The 5470-nt window shown below is 38.4% G+C and overlaps 1 long non-coding RNA gene across 1 annotated transcript; it reads left to right on the plus strand.

Annotated features, from left to right (window-relative positions):
- The first annotated feature begins 302 nt into the window (after positions 1-302).
- LOC310740587 lies at positions 303-2325 on the plus strand. The gene is made up of 3 exons (XR_014537681.1): positions 303-1101; positions 1502-1565; positions 2107-2325. It is a non-coding gene; the product is annotated as an uncharacterized lncRNA (long non-coding RNA).
- Positions 2326-5470: the final 3145 nt, after the last annotated feature.

Raw genomic sequence — 5470 nt, forward strand, 5'->3', positions numbered from 1 at the left:
CCACAAAGATCACTGTAAAAATGATTTGGCCTTTCTATGATATTTAAGATGGTTTCAACACCGTGGCATTTAGTAAAACATTAATCAGTTCTGTCCAAATAACCCCCTCTGTAAATACAATATTATCTAATAAGCATAGATTTCTTATGAATTGAAACAGAAACTTGTGAAATGCTTTGAACAAACATTGCTGATCAAGGTGAATTTGACCAGAGGGGAAAATGTAAACTTGTTAAGACAAAACGAATAACGAGACGCGCTCGGGAGAAATAAGACACAAGCGATTCAGGAGTAAATTTACAAACAAAGCAATTCATTTATCAAACGATAAACGAGTGGGGATACGGAGGAAGTCTGAACAGAGCGATCGATATGTCTTTTTAAAACAGCTGAGAAAGCTGAGAAAGCAGGAGCACTAATAGTTCCTGTCTGCAGCCATTTATTCATCTGACCGTTTTTTTCTTTCTGCTTTGTCTTCTTTTGAGGGAACATGCCAGATTTTGGGATGTGGACAAACAGCTGGGGGGATCAACACTGGATTTCATGCTCTGCTATTTAAGTTGAGTTGTGGAGGAAAAATTGAAGCGGTTTATCAAGAAATGTGGGAATAGAAAGCAGAGGGGAAGCAGTGCGAGACAGCAGGGAGGATTTTGTCGATAGCAAAAACCTTTAGTGGGGTGTGACTGTGAAAGGAAAACTGAATCTGAATCAGATCAAATATATTTGTATTGAAATATTTGTCATGTGTTTAGCGGTTTGAATGATAATTTCTTGGTGGTTGTTTTTCCATGAAAAGCTGGTAGCATAGTTTCAGTGGTCTTTTAAGAGGAGAGAAAATATAAAGAAAAATAAAGGTGGGTTTTCATAATTTCAGCATTTTTTACTTGCTATATTTTAATTACATTTCAATGTCATTAAATTCAACAAGGAAAACGTGGACACAGCAAACTTTAAGTTTATAGACTCCGAATGCAAGGCAACTTTATGACAGCATGTGTTGAGCTACAACAGAGACTTGGATCATCTGGTTAGTGATCTACAAGATGACTAGATGACAAGATGACAAGATGAAGACACTTTGGAAGCTGGTCTGTTTGAGCTGTGAGTACAGATGAGTACATGAGAGAGCTGGACAGAATAAAGGACTAAAGCACTTCTGCGTCAAAGCGAGAGCTAAATTCCACTGCACCACAGTCAGCAGGCATTGTGGGTAGGGGATTGGGAAAGAAAAGTTTACTAAAGTGAAAACAGACCAATAGTGTTGTCAGTGAAAGAAATTATTGGCACTAAAAAAAAATGTATTATAAAAAAATTAAGTCTTGCCACCAATAAAGGTTAATTGTAAAGATTAATATTCAAGGAGTTTGTATCAGGGTGAATCTTTTCCCTTTTAACAGCAAAACACTTTCTCACCCAAACAGTTTGTTTTTCCGTTATTAGTCTATCACGTCTCTTCTATTGCTAATGAATCCCGCTTTTCTTTTTCACCTCTCCTTTTCAGCCAGCACCATCGGTAAAGGTTCTGCGTCGGTGTTACAATATCTCAGCTGAATAGACCTATCAAGGTAAGACTTCTTCATTATGCACAAGCATGACTGATGATATGTCAACTAGCATGACAAACAAATCAGTGATGGAACATGGCATGGCGAGTAGATCCATGTAACGAGTTCCCTGCTGGAGCTCATTAGATCGGCAAGTCAGTGCTGCAGGATAGTGACACACTGCTGCTCTCAGCAATCTGAAGGTTGAGTCTGCAGTTAAAATGCCATGCGGAGCGAGGTTTAAGACAGTCCGAGGCAGAGACGCATGACTCTTCCTATTCCCTGCCCTGTCGATTTGATTGACAGCTCTATTCCGTTGCGCGTCCTCGATGTCGTCGTGATTTGTGCTCTTGCTCGGCCACGAGGCCATTTTACAACCTCTGCCACTGTCTCCCGGCTCGCTAAATAGCCGTGCTCTGCATGTGTGTGCTTGTACAGTGAAAGGACATTAATTTTCTTTATCATCTCACCCCGCACCACCCTGCTCTCTGTCTTCCTCCTTCTTTCTCCACTCGCTTCCTCTCTCTCTCTCTCTCTCTCTCTCTCGCTTCTTCATAAACAGCAAGCACCAGGGAACAAAACTGAGCCTGGGCCCAGGAGCAAGCAAGTTGAGAAAAAGAGACATTAATAAAGTTGACAGCATTTAAGAGGCAGACAACCTTTACAAAAGAGTGCAGCCACTTAACAGCCCCTGCACAGGCACTCATAAAGCAGGGCAGCATACAAGCGTGACTGCAACACACCACCACCCATCACACCCACCACGCTGTACTGGCACATTTCATACACACACACGCACATGCACAACTGGACTACTCTAGCAACACAGTCGAAATCGGTCATGCTCAGGGCTTTTTAAAAAAAAAAAAAAAAAACCCCACCTGGAATACATTCAGGAAACCATTGGTGAACTGGGATGTTTGGGTGCCTTCATCCTCTCACTCTTACATGTTCACTGAAGTTTGTTGGCATTGGTGTGGCAGGCTTATATCTTATACCCCTTATGTCTGTGTTACCTTTTGGCTCTCTTTTTTTTTGTTATGCTGTTCTAGCTACTTTTGCCAGAGTCCCAAAATGCACCCAGATCATACTGCACACTGTCCTGAACTATTATGTAACAATACAGATACCTAATAATGCAATTTTTTACTTTTTTCCCTCTCTCTCTCTCTCTCTCTCTCTCTCTCTCTCTCTCTCTCTCTCTCTCTCAAGTTAATAATGCTCCTGAGGTACTAGTGTTCATGTCCTATCTTCTCCTTTGACCTGTCTGATTCATTCCAAAGCCCTACCTCTGGTTAGACTTCTCAACAATTGGAGACCACTCATTCCACATAAACAGTTCAAAGATCCATGAGATTACTGTGGCCTATTAAACCCAAGAGTGATGGAATTGGATTTTAATTAATATAAATCGTCTGCTACAAAGGCTCAGGGCTACAATTGCCATGAACAGTTTTGCATTCAAGTGTCCATCAGTGAATAGTTGATAAACTCAACAATGACAAAACTGCAACAACCTAATATTCAGTGTCATGAGGATGAGGACGGGTTCCCTTTTGATTCTGGTTCTGTTCAAGGTTTCTTCTTCATACCATCTCTGGGAGTTTTTTCTTACCATTTTCACCAATGGCTCGCTCACTAGGAGACTAATCAGTGACTAATTTATTAAACTGAAATTTATATTCATAAGCTATTCTAGATCATTGAGAACTCAGAGAATGAATAGAGTTTACACACCACCACTCAATTGCACATTTTTGATCTGTTCTAAATGTACCTTAAAATAATACTTTCCAATTTTTGTAATATTCTAATCAACATGAGAATGGACAAATATTGATACTTTATGCAAATGTTTGTTTATTATTTGTGAATTTTCATTTGTTTATTTATTTTGCTTTTTTTATTTCCATGTGCAACTGGAAGTTTTTGTCACCAAAAGAAATTCCTTGTAAGTGCAAACATACTTAGCAATAAAGCTCTTTTTGATTTTGATTCTGATATTATCAGGACACTAAACAGAACCTTTGCTATGTTTGCTGAGTTTCCACCAGACAAAAGTGTACCTCTTATACTTTCATATGGATTACATAATCAGAGAATATTTGTATTTGATGTGAACTTATTGGTTTATTTAAAAGTATATATATATATATATATATATATAATGTCTGTGAGGCAATTATTTACTAAGATTCAGGTTGTTTTATTTATGTGTCTGTGAGAGAGATGACAGAGACGGCAGAAGGCGCACCCTGTGTGTTTACTATATTTTACAAAAGCACGTTTTGTTGTTATTATGAGTGTGTACGAATAAAAGCTCTTATCTGTATGATCAAAAAAGACAGAGTAATTTAAGTCTGTTTCGGTGGAATGAGAAAAAAAAAACACGAAACGCACCGCCGCGTTTGTCGACCCCAGAGGGTTATCTGGTGAATGCGTCATGGTGGATTTTGGTGCTGATTTGAGACTTGCTCTATCAGTAAGGTTTACTGTTTAGAAATTGTATTTATTTATTATATCTGAGTAAAGAAAGGACATCGTGAATAAACGTGTGTTGTGCTTAACGTTTACATTTTTTTATATTTGTAATAAAAATGTTCAAACAGAAATGTGCGCTGCAATAATTGCGCGTTAATAAAACCAGTACCGTTAAAATCAATTTGCATTTTGATAGCCTTAGCAGAGAAAGCAGAGAAAAGTTGATGATGATCAGGTGAACAGGAATGTCTCTGTTCTCGGTCATGTTTGCATCACTGACTCCCTCTGTCTCATCCACGTTACCCCCATACTTCTTGTTGCTTTCTGCCGCCGCTTGTTGTTTGCTTTATAAACTAGTCTACGTCTGTGGTGTGTAATAACCAGGAAATTAAACACTATTGGGTTGAAAAGGTGGCGCAATGACAGGAAATCGGTTGATGGGCTGAAACCTGTGCATAATGAAAAGAAAGAATATTGACAAATCGCCAGAAAGTACAGATATTTGTGTAAAAATGTAATGTGTGAAAGTAAAAGTTTGTTACTTCCCAACCTCTGACAGCTGAACAGGTAGAGGTTGATTTTTTACTCCCTAAAACTTGATGATTTTCTTATAACAGTAAAAAGTCTTAAACAGATTTAATCCTTTTATTTACAGTTTTCTTCTTTTCTGAGTTACATTAAACAGCATTGAATATCTTGTATTCAAGCTAAATCCTGTTATCATGAGATATATTACATAACATTGTTTTATCATTTATACCATTCAGATCCCAGCCTTAGTTTATAAGACAAAGTAGAATGAGTCTTGTTACTGAGAAACTGCAAAGCCCTCTCTCCTGACTCCTGATATAGTGGAAAACTTGCAGCTTTATCTCTGGTCAATACAGTGTGCTGACACTTGAGACTCCTTCCATAAAGTTAAAAAAGAAATCTAATAGAATGTCTTTCCCATATGAAAATATATTTTCCTTTGTTAAAAATCTAGTATTAGATTTAAAATGTATAAAGCATATGCCATACAAATCCCTGTATTTGAGCTGTTACTGCAGAGATGATAGTGTAATAGTAGTGGGGTATTAATATTACCCCAACTTTCTGAGCAAAGTAGGTTTCAGTGAGTGAAATGTGCATTAACAAGTGAGCGTGTGTGTGTTACCTTCGAGCTCTGGTGTTACTTAGTCCTGTCATTGCACTATTACACACGCATCGCCCTGCTTCCCTCAAAGCATCCCTTCACTCAGTAATTTCTCTGTGTATGGCACATGCACGCTCTTAAAATAGAGTAAATGAACACAGGAGTTCGACAATAAGTGCCTTGTGCACCTAGCTTCATTGCTCATGCTAATTCATGCAAATCCATGCGCATGCAGACACTGACCTCAAATCGCCAGACGCGTAGTGCTGTAAATATCACTATTTTTTCCCCATGCCCACTTTTTAAATCC

This window comes from Silurus aristotelis (assembly GCF_946808225.1).
Source record: "Silurus aristotelis genome assembly, chromosome: 17".
Taxonomy (NCBI): domain Eukaryota; kingdom Metazoa; phylum Chordata; class Actinopteri; order Siluriformes; family Siluridae; genus Silurus; species Silurus aristotelis.